This window comes from Littorina saxatilis, unplaced genomic scaffold, assembly GCF_037325665.1.
Source record: "Littorina saxatilis isolate snail1 unplaced genomic scaffold, US_GU_Lsax_2.0 scaffold_682, whole genome shotgun sequence".
In the NCBI taxonomy this organism is placed as follows: domain Eukaryota; kingdom Metazoa; phylum Mollusca; class Gastropoda; order Littorinimorpha; family Littorinidae; genus Littorina; species Littorina saxatilis.
The window spans coordinates 1-12,183 of record NW_027129134.1 but is presented as its reverse complement, the minus strand read 5'-3'; the positions used below and the strand labels follow the sequence as shown (position 1 = coordinate 12,183).

The 12,183-nt window shown below is 41.8% G+C and overlaps 1 long non-coding RNA gene across 1 annotated transcript; it reads right to left on the bottom strand.

Moving 5' to 3' along the window:
• Positions 1–3,274: 3,274 nt before the first annotated feature.
• Positions 3,275–11,750, bottom strand: LOC138957414 (uncharacterized). The gene is made up of 5 exons (XR_011453021.1): positions 10,069–11,750; positions 9,497–9,591; positions 8,117–8,179; positions 7,678–7,774; positions 3,275–3,543 (listed from the first exon to the last, which is right to left on the bottom strand). It is a non-coding gene; the product is annotated as an uncharacterized lncRNA (long non-coding RNA).
• Positions 11,751–12,183: the final 433 nt, after the last annotated feature.

The window sequence follows — 12,183 nt, the reverse complement described above, 5'->3', positions numbered from 1 at the left end:
GTGTGTGTGTGTGTGTGTGTGTGTGCGTGCGTGCGTGCGCGCGCGTGTGTGTGTATGCGTGCGTGCGTGTGTAGGCATGTGTGTGTGTGTGTAAGTGTGTGTGTGTGTGTGTGTGTGTGTGTGTGATTGCAATTATTCCTCCTTTTTACATTTAGTCAAGTTTTGACTAAATGTTTTAACGTGGAGGGGGGAATCGAGACGAGGGTCGTGGTGTATGTGCGTGTGTGTGTGTGTGTGTGTGTGTCTGTGTGTGTGTGTGTAGAGCGATTCAGACTAAACTACTGGACCGATCTTTATGAAATTTGACATGAGAGTTCCTGGAAATGATATCCCCAGATGTTTTTTTTAATTTTTTGGATAAATGTATTTGATGACGTCATATCCGGCTTTTCGTGAAAGTTAAGGCGGCACTGTTACGCTCTTATTTTTCAATTAAATTGGTTGAAATTTTGGTCAAGTAATCTTCGACAAAGCCCAGACTTCGGTATTGCATTTCAGCTTGGTGGCTTAAAAATTAATCAATGACTTTAGTCATTAAAAATCTGAAAATTGTAAAAAAAAAAAAAATTGTTATAAAACGATCCAAATTTACGTTCATCGTATTCTCCATCATTTTCTGATTCCCAAAACATATAAATATGTTATATTTGGATTAAAAACAAGCTCTGAAAATTAAAAATATAAAAATTATTATCAAAATTAAATTTTCGTAATCAATTTAAAAACACTTTCATCTTATTCCTTGTTGGTTCTTGATTCCAAAAACATATAGATATGATATGTTTGGATTAAAAACACGCTCAGAAAGTTAAAACGAAGAGAGGTACAGAAAAGCGTGCTATCCTTCTCAGCGCAACTACTACCCCGCTCTTCTTGTCAATTTCACAAAAATAAACAGATAATGACGTCATTTTAAGTGGCACAAACGTGTACATGAATGCCTTCCCTTTCGAATGATTTACAGTTATAGAATTTCTGTCAAGCGGTTTAAGTTTTATGTCCGTTTTATGAACCCAACCCTCAAAACAAGAATAGTAACGCCAAAGAAGGAAAACATACACACAAACCAACGTTTTTCTCACCGGTGGTTTGGAATATTGCCCCAAAACTTTAGATTTAGTGTTGTGGTGTTAAAATCTATCAGAAAAATGTGTTTGCTAACGTGACGCCAAAAAGTAACCAAAACGGTCCTTAGCCGACTGACTATTAGTGTTACTGTTTGTGTGTGTGTGTGTGTGTGTGTGTGTGTGTGTGTGTGCAGTGTGCGCGCGCACGCGTGCATGAGTCTGTACTCGTGTGTGTGTGTGTGTGTGTGTGTGTGTGTGTGTGTGTGTGTGTGTGTGTGTGTGTGTGTGTGCGCACGCGTGCATGAGTCTGTACTCGTGTGTGAGTGAGTGTGTGTGTGTATTTGTGTGTGTGTGTGTGTGTGTGCGCACGCGTGTACTCGTGTGTGTGCGCACGCGTGTATGAGTCTGTACTCGTGTGTGTGTAGGGTGTGTGTGTGTGTGTATTTGTGTGTGTGTGTGTGTGTGCTCGCACGCGTGCATGAGTCTGTACTCGTGTGAGTGTGTGTGTGGTGTGTGTGTGTGTGTGTGTGCATGCATAAGTGTATGTGTGTGCGCGTGTATGTGTGTTTGTTTGTAAAGGTGTGTATGTCCGTCTGTCCATATATGCGTATGGGAGTGTGTTTTGTGTCTATGAAGTTTTTGTGAGAGAGTGAATGAGTGCGTGTGAGTGAGTGTGTGTATGTGTGCGTGTGTGACTTGTGTGTGTGTGTGTGTGTGTGTAAAAGCTGTTCTTAACCAGACGAACCATTGGTTCGCCGAACTAAGGTTCGCGAACCATGGTTTGTGTCTTAACTGGGTGAACTTGTTCGGCAAACTCAAGGACTAGTTCGTCCAGTTAAGACACGAAACCTGGATCGCCGACAAACGAGGGGAGCTCACTCCGAGTCGACAATAAAAGCAAGTAAGTTATTCCCCTTCCAAAAATGGCTGCCTCCAAGACGAAATCACCGATTGAGTGGAAACTCCGTGCTGGTTGTCGATTTGGGTCTCTCCTTCCCACTTGATCATGGTACACGAAGCCTGGTAATCTTGAACTTTAGTGTGTTAAATTCATAGCTCAGAATCGAGTGGCATACTTTACTTATTTTAGATCCAAGTACCTGTAAGTGTAATCAAGCCCAAGAACATTTATCATGAAATTAATTGATGGATTAAGCTCCAAACCTAAGCATAATTAATTAATTTGGTTGTTTGATCGGCGAAAATGGCGTAGGTTGTCAACCAAGGGACTTCAATTACACGACAAAGTTGCCTCCCCTGTCCGCTGACACGGATAATTCCTTCTTTGACGCATGTAATTTGTAAACAAAATGCATTCGTACCAGAGTACGCTATGATTCGTACAGTTCATCGGAGTTCATTCCGTGACTTTAAAGGGATCTAAAAGACTTGTTATGATTACAAGTGCAGGTTCTCCAAATTTGGAGGCTTGAATGCCTCTGAATTATGAGCTATGAATTTAACACATTAAAGTTCAAGAGTACCCGAAGCCTTCTATGTCATTTACCCCTCCTGGGTTAAAGGTTATAAATTGATTCAAGAAAATAACATGACTGGTATGGACTGATCATTGTGTCTACCGTGGAGCCATCGGGGTTCTATGGGAAATGCTACACAAAAAAACTTGCCTGTGAAAAGGGAAAGACGGTGACCAAAAATAAATGATAGCGATATTTCTAATTGTGGATCAGCAGAGTCGAGAAGCATACATGATGTTTACGAAAGTGTGTGTGCGTGTCTGTCTGTCCACGTGTGTGTTTGAGCTCTTTTCGGTACAGAATATGAGTTTGGGGATTGAGTGAAGAGGGAGACCTAAAAAAAAAACTACTCGGGATTTTGGTTCTTTTTATCACAATTCAGTCTGTTTTAATTTTCAAGTTATATCAGAAATTTTCTATTTGCACTGATACACTGGAATCCCTTGTGGATGTATTGCTTTAAGGGTCTACAAATAGTACTACTGAACCAAAATCATCCTGTTTCTTTACGTTTTGAGCAATTCAATTGGTCTTGGTTTTTGTTTTTAAAAAATTTGATTCCTCTTCATTCGTCTAAAAAAAAAGCTTTCATTGCGATAAATAAAACATTACTGGATAGACGTTTTCTTGGAGAACGTCTGTATTAGCAAGCATTTAAAGTAGGAGGACGATATGGAACGTACGATAAAAGGATGTGCTTTAGCTTTCTGTCTCATCATTTATAAATGTTGCCCATCAATCACACACACACACACACACACTTTTGATCCAGCTCCAACCATATTTCATAAGGCTTTATTCAGGGTTGTCTCTTGTTCTTAAACATCCGATTTCTAAGCACCCGTCTGTGCTGAGAATATGAACATGAACCGATATGAACATCAATGTCAGCCGCCTTTTTATTATGAAATAATGTTCATTTGTGTTCCAAACACTTCCGAAGAATACTTGTTGGTGTGTCTTCAGTCGCCCTGACATCATCACAACTCGACCCTGTCCTGCAAAAATACAAATATATACAGGGTGACACCCAAACATTCAACCCAAACAAATGCTTATTTCTTTTACATCTGTTGACCGAATTAGTTATCTTTCTTTTTTTCTTTCTTTTTTTTTTGGTCCCTGTCCTGTCTTGTCTTGTCATGCCTTGTCTTGTCTTGTCATCCCTCTATTGGCCTACTGGCAACCTTTTCCTAACTTGTCTTGTCTTGCCATGTCTTGTCTTGTCTTGTATATACATTTAGCATACATTTGGGTAAAGGTTTGCGAACAGGTAAGGGGTGTAAGAGAGAGAGAGAGAGAGAGAGAGAGAGAGAGAGAGAGAGAGAGAGAGAGAGAGAGAGAGAGACAGAGAGACAGAGAGACAGAGACAGAGACAGAGATAGAGATGGTGGTGGTCTATGTTACATTACACAGGTCAACACAGTTGCAAGTTCATAGGTTAAAGGCTGCCCTTTTCGTAGCGTTCATTAATTAATTCCTATTGTTTACATGTGCCAATAATGTTATAAAACTGCACATAAGGGGATATAATAACGATTGGCTGTAGCTTTCGAAAACACAAAAAATTATTTCAGTATTGCAAAGTGGTGTTGATAGTGTAGAATGTAAACAGAACAGTCTCAAAGTGAAAGTGGATGTTTTCCGGAAATTGCAAAGTTAACAAGAATACAGAAAAGCGCGCTTTCCTGCTTAGCACAATCCGCTACCGCGCTAATCTGGCGTGTCAATATCACAACGTTTTGCACGTGGACGGTGAGCGATTTCCTTCACGCGGGGATTGACGAAGCTGTACTGTCTGTGTTGACGGTCTAAAAATAGCCCAAGCCCTGGAGAACTGTTTCTAAAGATAGCAATAAACTTTATTAAGAATTGATTATTTCTTGTAATTGGTAAGGACTTCAAACCTAAAACTTTACAGGAAGCTTAATTTATACATCCCCGCAACGATGGGAAAAGCCCTGGCAGTAAGTAAACTAATTAAATAGGACTTTGTCAGCCTTTAAATGAGGGGTTATTGTGTATAGTGAGGAAATAATTTTCTGATGTATTTTTAATTCATTATTGGTGTTTTATGCAAAACGTACGGTCAATATTGAAAGTTTAAAAAAAAGTACTGCCCTCACATTAATACGAAGGCTGGATCACAGCTGGATAAGACAAGGTACGGCAATTTCGACCCGGAGGTCTCTTTCAGGGCGCACAGAGGATGAGACAACACAGGAGAAAAAAAAAAAAAACCCACAGATAATAGCACACGGAAGGAACGATTACAGCAGTTATAATTAAATTACTTTGTGGGTCAGGGTTTTTTAGGGGTACAGGGGAAACCCCTTTTAAGATCTTAAAAAATGTGAGAAAATCAAGTCTTAAAATGGAAGGGGTCTAAAAATGGGGGTAATTTACAGAGGTTATGAACAGAACATCTTCTTCTTCTTCAGCGTTCCAGAAATTCTGGTGACGTGTGAGCTTGCTTTCCCATTTGGGTTCCCCACACTATACTCTGAGAGCATAGTCAGCTTCACTCCGCTTTCGTTGAGTAGGCATGCTGGGTATTTTCGTGTTTCCATAACCCACCGAACTCCGACATGGTTTACAGGATCTTTTCCGTGCGCACTTGGTCTTGTGCTTGCGTGTACACACGAAGGGGATTAAGTCACTAAGCAGGTCTGCACATAAGTTGACCTGGGAGATCGGAAAAATCTCCACTCTTAACCCACCAGGCGGCAGCGACCGGGATTCGAACTCACGACCTCCCGATTAGGAGGCCGACGTCTTACCACTGCGCGCCACTTCACCCGTCACAGAACATCTAAAGAAGCAAGATCTTAAAAAGGAGGAAGTCTGAAATGAATGGGTCTGAAAGGGGGGTTCCACTGTGGAAAAGTACCTGTCAGTTTACCTGTATGTATTAGAACTGGGTGGCCGAGTGGTAACGCACTTGCGCTCGGAAGCGAGAGGTTGCGAGTTCGACCCTGGGTCAGGGCGTTAGCAATTTTCTCCCCCCTTTCCTAACCTAGGTGGTGGGTTCAAGTGCTAGTCTTTCGGATGAGACGAAAAACCGAGGTCCCTTCCGTGTACAATACATTGGGGTGTGCACGTTAAAGATCCCACGATTGACAAAAGGGTCTTTCCTGGCAAAATTGTATAGGCATAGATAAAAATGTCCACCAAAATACCCGTGTGACTTGGAATAATAGGCCGTGAAAAGTAGGATATGCGCCGAAATGGCTGCGATCTACTGGCCGATGTGAATGCGTGATGTATTGTGTAAAAACATTCCATCTCACACGGCATAAATAAATCCCTGCGCCTTGAATATGTGCGCGATATAAATTGCATAAAAATTAAAAAAAAATAAAACAAGAAGGGCAAAGCCCATACGACTCACATGCTTGACCTTGACCTTTACATGACCTTGACCTTCAGGGTCAAGGTCAAATAACTAAACCTAGCAATGACATCATACACTAAGAACTGCTTTACACATTTTTCCTACCAAAATACATGTGACCTTGACCCAAGGTCAAGGCCATCCAAGGTCATGCAACACAAAGCTGTTAATTCAAGACATAGGAAGTACAATGGTGCTTATTGGCTCTTTCTACCATGAGATATGGTCACTTTTAGTGGTTCACTACCTTATTTTGGTCACATTTCATAAGGGTCAAAGTGACCTTGACCTTGATCATATGTGACCAAATGTGTCTCATGATGAAAGCATAACATGTGCCCCACATAATTTTAAAGTTTGAAACAATTATCTTCCATAGTTCAGGGTCAAGGTCACTTCAAAATATGTATACAATCCAACTTTGAAGAGCTCCTGTGACCTTGACCTTGAAGCAAGGTAAACCAAACTGGTATCAAAAGATGGGGCTTACTTTGCCCTATATATCATATATAGGTGAGGTATTCAATCTCAAAAACTTCAGAGAAAATGTGAAAAATGTGAAAAATAGCTGTTTTTTAGACAACATTTATGGCCCCTGCGACCTTGACCTTGAAGCAAGGTCAAGATGCTATGTATGTTTTTTGGGGCCTTGTCATCATACACCATCTTGCCAAATTTGGTACTGATAGACTAAATAGTGTCCAAGAAATATCCAACGTTAAAGTTTTCCGGACGGCCGGACGGACGGACGGACGACTCGGGTGAGTACATAGACTCACTTTTGCTTCGCATGTGAGTCAAAAAATCCCTGCGCTTAGAACTGTACCCACGGAATACGCGCGATATAAGCCTCATATTGATTGATTGAATAAGACCACCCCTGACATGCGGCACATACCAAATATCTACAAGTGCTTTGTGTGAACAGTAAAAAAAATTGTTTTCCTTTTTGCAAATTCATTTCATTAAACACAACAACAACAAAATTTATCAAATTCCAGCTGAGCAGAACGGCTATCACAATTATGACTGGGCCTTTAAAGGCATGTTCCTCACCATATTACCCAGCATATCAGACACCACATGTTTGACTAGGTTTTTACATGGGAACAACAAGACTATACAGGATGGTAAAAAAACCTCCCTATTTTCTTTTTAATCACATTTTTGACTGCGAAAAAAAAAAGAGATCAAAAAGGAAATAGGGCGGTTTTTTTTTTAAGACACCCCTTTTTACGTCCACCTTCTTTTGGTAGAGATTCAAGTTACAGACACATGTGAAATTCATTAAGCAAAAAGGTTCCCACTATGCACTGCCACAGAACACAACCAGGTTATTAATGTGCGGTACAGTGTATAATTATGTTTAAGTAAAAGGATGCCCTTCTTTTGTTTGATTGGAGCATCTATGATGTCTGACATTTTGGTTCTAAAGGTAAGGAACGTATGTTTAGGCTCTAATAAGGACAGTTTGTCTTGTCAAAAGCCTCATGCATATTCCTTCCTCCCCATGCAAGACTTTCTTTTATTTGAATATCTGCCTTTATAGTACAAAAATCCAAAAAAAAAGGTCGCACTCTGCGCATAGCGACAAAAATCGCAATTTTACCAAGAAAACCTCACACTCTTTATGTGGAGAAAGACCCTGACTGTTGCAGTATGTTATGCATTTGAAAACATCTGAAATTGTGTACTTGAATTCTACAGTTTGATCAGTTCTGTGTGTTTAAAAAGTTACCTTGATCATTCTGACATACTCTTGCTCAAATCACATCCCAGACAATTATATTGTAGACTCCATTGATAGACGCTGTGGTGCATGGGAGAACTGCATTCTGAGGAAACGAAAAAAATATACACTGAGGAAGAACAGTCACAACAACATTTGCAGCAGCAACAGGCTATATAATTTTATTCAAAGAACACTTAAATAAGGTAAAATGAAAATCAGTGTTGTGTCAGTAAATTTGATTTGGGGGAGATGGAAGGATTGGGGTGGGGGTTTAGAGGCGGGGATAGAAGGATAGCTGGGAACCGGGGAAGGTGGGGTGGCTTAAACACAATTTGATCATGTAATGACTGGTACAATGTTTAATATATCTAAAAAGGCAGCAACTCTGTAATGCATTATGTGAACCAACTTCTCCATAAACTAAATAAAGATCAGTAAAAGTTACCTCTTTCATTCTGGAATCGTTTTGGTCCCATCACAGCTCAGACGCAGACTCAATGGACAGGTACTGTAATGATGAAAAAAACACCAGCATTTTAAGGGAGAACAAGAATTATGCAGAGAGAAAAAACAGTAATGAGTAAGAACAACAGCAGCAGCAGCAGCAGACTCAATACTCTTACTCTACATAACACTCTCACTGAATGTCTGATTCAGTAACTAAATCCCAGTGAAGTGCAAGTGATCGAACATTCGACCTAGACACAATCATTTGTCGTAGTAAGCGTAGACATCCGGTCTGCTCCCCGCCTAATGGCCGATGTCTTCCGTCTTCGGGGGACTACGTGGGTTTAAATTTGGAGTGGTCCTTCTCCTAGAGGAGTTTCCTTGCAGGGATAGTGAGCCTCCTCTGCCCTCGTTTTAATTTTGGAGTGATCTTCTCCTAGGACAGCTGCCTTCCAGGGTTGACGAGCCTGTCCTGCCCGGCTATTTAACCCATAGTTGGGGGTTGGTTCGTGGGCACCAGGGCGTATCCACACGCCGGTGGGCCTGCATGCCACACGTCTAGGGGCCAACCACCTCCGAGTCCTTGTAGTTCAGCCTGGGGCCTTTCGGTACCCAGTTCACGCCTGTCGCCACGATGGAGGCACTACAAAGGGCTTGCTGTGGAGAGGTTATGTACTGGCAGGAGAGACTGACGCAAGCAGCTGCTCTCTTTTCGCGTTGTCCTGAAAAGGACGGTGCTAGCCAGCGGTGAGGGCTGAAAGCGAGAGGTGACAAGCACGAAACACTTTGCCAACACACTAGACACATCACACAACCATTTGACAGGCGTGCAAGTGATCAAAATTACTGATGTAAAAACAGAGAGAGAGAGAGAGAGAGAGAGGGAGAGAGAGAGAGAGAGAGAGAGAGAGAGAGAGAGAGAGAGACAGAGAGAGACAGAGAGAGACAGAGAGAGACAGAGACAGAGAGAGAGACAGACAGACACAGACAGACAGGCAGAGACAATGCAAATGTGTGTGTGTGTGTGTGTGTGTGTGTGTGTGTGTGTGTGTGTGTGTGTGTGTGTGTGTGTGTGTGTGTGTGTGTACATGGGAAATGCAGTGCCATTGAAAACAAACACTTGCTTCATTTAAATATCAACAGTTATACAACATAAGAGGCACTAGAAAAGTTGTACATGAAAATAAATGTTGCTCTTGCTGATGGAAAAAGAGCAGGGGGAGAAGGTCGATGTTGCTTGCACTTGCAGATCATAATTATGCACTAACATCCAGCTGTTTTTCTGGGTGTACTGTAACCCTGTAATGTTTAAGCAGAAATGTTTGTGGATCACGTTATGCTTCTGCTTTTAGATCAGTTTGAGTATTTGCAATATTACCTGGATCATTGCGGCATCCTCTTGATCACATCACATTTGAGACTTTGACCTATATAGACTCCATGGGCAGACGCTGAAGTTATTACAAGGGCATTCTGAAAAATGACAATACAAATGCAGAGATGTAGAACTTTACATTACACTTACAGAAGCAACAACCAGAGAGCTGATTTATACAGGTAGAGAGAGAGAGAGAGAAAGAGAAGAAGAAGTAAAAGAAAAAAGAGAGCATAGAAAGAGAGAGGGGGTGGGGGATGGGGCAAAGGGAGTGTGTAATGTGACGTGAGGAAGGGGAAGAGCAATGGAAAATGAAACTCTCAGTACTTTTAATTTATATTAACAGTTATGGAACTATTTGAGCACTCCCCATAACCACAAACAAGGTACAGACGGCAACATATGTTGCACGGAAGGGTGGGGGTAGTTGGACTGGAGAGTGTTGTTATGGGTTTAGGGTGGTGCTGGGGCGGAGTGTGTATGTAACTTGATAATAATAAGCATGATCAGTTAGAGCTAACAACTATCTTGATCTTCACAGACATAAATTGCACAATGATTTCACCAGCATGTACCTTTATTTTTGCCCTTGAGTTAGGTGGAAGACAATGTTGAGTGGTGAACGCAAGTTGTATTGATCACTGGGTCATCCTGCGGTCCGGGCCATTGATCTGCACATTGCACAAACAAACACAATGTTATGATCTCAATCAGCCTGCATGGTCAATCATGAATCTAAGAACACAAACACTGTCCAGATCTAATTGAAAACGAGATCATCATTACTTGGGAAATTCAATGAAAATCTAGCAGTCAACGAAGCAGATCTGTCCTTGCGATTGTTGTTGCAAGCAGATAAATGTGTGAACTTCCTTATCTCAACGTTATCATTCAACATATTGATATTTTGCCTGATGGATGTTGTGCCGATGAGATAAACAAACAATCAAAATCAAAGTCATAAACTTTTGAAGAAAAAAATTAAACAAATTGAGCAGAAAGAATCTAGCTTACTGCTGTGCTGATTTCGACAAAATCAATGCGTTTACATGCCGAAGTCATTCCTGCTTTTATTCATATCATACTAGATGATCCTAATGCACAACAATACGAAAACGAGCTCAGCGAAATGAGTAACACTGCCTCACCTGCACTAAGGCCTAAAAAAAAAATAGGTGTGGTTACGGTAACCCGACCTACCCTATTTTTGGGGGCCGACCCTATAACTTTTTATTACATTTGTCAAAAAAATACCAAAAAAACCAAGTAAACGAGTGCAGAAAACGCAATGAAAGCGAAAGCGCCCGAGTCGCACACTTATTTCCCTGTCAAGTAGGTTTAATTTGTACACATTAGAAAAAAAAGTTAAAAAAAAAAAAAGTTATTGCCTACCTTCCTACCCTATTTATTTGGGCTATGTTACCGTAACCACACCTATTATTTTTTTTGGCCTAACACAATGCTGCAGAAGCGAAGGTCGTCTACGACTGGAAATTTCAAAGTCGAACAGCGGCGTTTTTTCACTCTCAGCGGTTGTCTTGCTCGGAAAAGTGAAAAGCTTAACTTGAAATCGAACGGAAGTCACCATTCTACCTTTTCGTTCAAGCGTTGTTTTTATAAAATCTCAGAAAATGTAATTTTGACTTGGGTGATTTCGTCCGCCATTGAGATTCAGTTTTTCAATAATTTGTCTTCCTCCTTGGCAGAAGAGTCAAAGGTTCGGCCCGATCTTCAAGGTTCCCAAGACATGACTTGCAAACCCCGAACCTAGTTCGCCGAACCCCCCAAACCTAGTTCGAAAACTCAGGTTCGTCTGGTTAAGAACCAAGACAAGTTCGCCGAACCAGTCTTGAGGTTCGCCGAACCCCACGAACCTAGTTCGCGAACCAAAGGTTCGTCTGGTTAAGAACAGCCTTAAGAAAGACTGAGAGAGAGGGAGAAAGAGTGTGTGTGTGCGTGAATGTGTGTGTGCATGAGTTTGTGTGTATGTTTGTGTGTGTATGAGTGTGTATATGTGTTTGTTTGTAAAGGTGTGTGTGTCCGTCTGTCTATGTGCGTATTTGTTTGTTTGCTTAACGCCCAGCCGACCACGAAGGACCATAATTATCAGGGCGTGCGCCACACGCAAGGCAGAAGTCGCAGCACAGGCTTCATGTCCCACCCAGTCACATTATTCTGACACCGGACCAACCAGTCCTAGCATGCACTAACCCCATAATGCCAGACGCCAGGCGGAGCAGCCACTAGATTGCCAATTTTAAAGTCTTAGGTATGATGTATGATCCGGCCTGGGTTCTAACCCACGACCTCCCGATCACGGGGCGGACGCCTTACCACTAGCCCAACCGTGTATGTGCGTATGAGTGTGTGTTTTGTGTGTATGAGATTTGTGTGAGTCAATGTGTGTGTGTGTGGGGGGGGGGGGGTGTGCGTGCGTACATGCGTGCCTATGTACATGTGTGTGTGTGTGGGTGTGGGTGTGTGTCTGTTTGTATAAGAGAGAGAGAGAGAGAGAGAGAGAGAGAGTGGGTGGGTAGGTGTGTGTTTGTACGTGTGCGTAAGTGTATGTGTGTGTATGTGTGTTTGTTTATGTGCGTATGGGGGTGTGTTTTGTGTGTATGAAGTGTGTGTGAGAGAGTGAGTGAGTGCGTGTGAGTGAGTGTGTATGTGTGTACGTGTGTAACTTGGGG